This window comes from Penaeus japonicus, unplaced genomic scaffold (assembly GCF_977035675.1).
Source record: "Penaeus japonicus unplaced genomic scaffold, GWHDUDI00000001_assembly GWHDUDI00000012, whole genome shotgun sequence".
In the NCBI taxonomy this organism is placed as follows: Eukaryota; Metazoa; Arthropoda; class Malacostraca; order Decapoda; family Penaeidae; genus Penaeus; species Penaeus japonicus.
In genome coordinates, this window is record NW_028234414.1 from 21,729,568 (window position 1) to 21,732,470 (window position 2,903).

Sequence of the window (2,903 nt, forward strand, 5' to 3'; positions counted from 1 at the left end):
GAGTGAGGTTTATTTAGTTGCAGTTATAGATTTATATATTGTTTGAGTTATATGAGATATTTTGATTTAGAATTTAGTTGAGTGATATTTTGGTATATGTTATAAACTAGTGAGCGATGTATATGGAATGATTGGGTGTTATTCTATAGATATTATTATTTTTTGTTATAGTAGTGATAGAGTTGTTTGTTTTTATAGAGATGGAGTGTGTTGTTTTTTTTGGTATGGAGTTAGATAGAGTGATATTGTGAGATTATAATTAGTGTGATATATAGATCGGGCGTTGTGGTTGGGAGGAGATTAGTTGTATGAGCCATATGTTTGGTAGTGTAAGAGAGGTTATTGTATTTTGTTTGTGATTAGTGAGTTTAGAGGTTTGATCAAAAAAACTGTTTTTTTGAGTGTGTGTGTTTAGTTTGAGATTAGGAAGTTTGTAGATGATTGAGTGTGGCATCTTGATGAGGTGTGTTAGTGTGTTTTAGGGTAGAGATAGTAGTTTGTGATGTTTTTGGTAGTGGTGTGTGTGTGTTGTGTGTGTTAGTGTGTGTGTGTGTGTGTGTGTGTTTGTGTGTGTGTGGTGTGTGTGTGTCGTGTGTAGTGTGTGTGTGGGTGTGTGTGTCGGTGTGTGTTGGTTGTGGTTTCGTGGTGTTGTGTGTGAGTGTGTGTGTGTGTGTGGTGTGTGTGTGTGTGGTGTCGGGTGTGTGGGTGTGGTGCTGGTTGGTGTAGGAGTGGAGTGTGTGTGTGTGGTGTGAATGGGTGGGTGAGTGTGTGTGTGTGTGAGTGTAGTGTGTGTGTGTGTGTGTTTGTTTTGGAGTGGGTGAGTGTGTGTGTGTATGTGATGTGGGGTGGGTGTGTGTTGTGTTTGTGTGTGTGAGTGTGTGTGGAGTTGTGTGTGAGTGTACATGTGTGTTGTAGTGTGTGATAGTTTTTGTGTGGTGTGGTGTGTGTGTGTGTTTTGTGTAGAGTGTGTGAGTGTGTGGGTTGTGTATCTCCTATGGTTTGTGTGAGTGTGTGTGTGTGTGTTGTGTGGGTGTGTGTTGTGTGTGTGTTGTGTGATGTGTGTGTGTGTGTGTGTGTGTGGTGTGAGTTTTTGTGTGAGTGTGTGTGTGTGTTTTCTGTGAAGGTGTTTTTGGGCTTGTGTGTGTGTGTGGGAGTGGTGTGTGTGTGTGTGGGTGGGTATGTGTATGTGTGTGTTTTGAGTGATTTTTTTAGTGTGTGGTGTGGTGAGTGGTCGGTTGTGTCGGGTGTGTGGGTGTGTGAGTGTGTGGGTGAGTGTGGGTGTATGGTGTGTGTGTGTGTGTGTCTGTGTGTGTGTGGTGTGTGTTGTGTGTGTGAGTGTGTGTGTGTTGTGTGAGAGTGTGGGGGGTGGAGTGGTGGGTGAGTGGGTGAATGGAATGTCAGAATGTATGTGTTTGTTGTTGTGTGGTGAGTAGTGTGAGTGTGTGTGTGGTGTGTGTGTGTGTAAGTGATGGTTGTGTGTGTGTGGGGGTGAGTGTGTGTGTGTGAGTGTGTGTGTGTGTGTGTGTGTTGGTGTGTGTGTGTGTGTGTGTGTGGTGGTGTGCGTGTGTGTGGGTGGGTGGGTGTGTGTGTGGTGTGGGGTGTGAGTGAGTAGTATGTGTCGGTGTTTGTGTGTTTTGTGTGTGTGTGTGAGTGTGTGTCTGTCATGTGGTGTGAGTGTGGTGTTGTGTGTGTGGGTGGGGTTGTGTTGTCGTGTGGGGGCAGTGTGTGTGAGTGTGTGTGTGTGTCGTGTGTGTGTGTGTGAGTGGGTGTGAGAGTGGTGTGTGTGTGTGTGTGTGAGTGGTGAGAGAGTTTGTGGGTTTGAGTTGTGAGTGGGTGTGTGTGAGAGTGTAGGGGGTGTTCTGTTGAGAGATGAGTCGTGTGTGTGAGTGAGTTGAGATGTGTGTGATTGAGTGAGTGTTTCTGAGTGTGTTGTATGTTTTTTATATTTTGTTTTTTTTAATATATATAATTATTTATATATAGAATATTTTTATTATATAAGATATATATATTTATTTTATTTATTATTACGATTAATTTTTATATATTTTATATATTTTATATATATAATATTAAAATATACATATATAATATATTTAATAATATATTTTATTATTTTATTTTTATTAAAATATATATAATATATTTATAATTAATATTTTATATATATATGTATATATATTTATATATCTATTTTTATAACATAAATTATATACATATCATTATATTTATAGTTTTTATATATTATTTTAATATATTTTATATATTATTTAATATATATATATATAATTATATAAATATATATAATATATATATATGTATATTTTTATATATATTTATATATATCTATATATATGTATATTTATTTATATTTATCATAAATATATATCTATTTGTATATATATTGATGTTTATTTCTATATATATTTATATATATATATATATATATGTTATATATTTATTAGTATCTAGTTTATTATATAATTATATATATATAAATATATATATCGTATATATATATATGTTATATTTAGATATATATTTATATATATATTATATATATATTTAGCTTATTTATATATATATATATATATATATATTTATATTTAATTATTTTTATATATGTATTATTATATATTGATATATAAAAAATATATTATAATTTATATATATATTATATCTAATATATATTGCACAGGAATATATTTATATACTGTATTTATATATTTATAGATATACTTTTTTTTTTATATATTTATATATTTATTATATATATAGATATATATTTATATATATATACATACATTAGATATTAATATAAATATTTTATTTTATAAATATTTAAAATAATATATACTATATATATATAGTTTATTTATTATTTTTATATATATATATTTTTA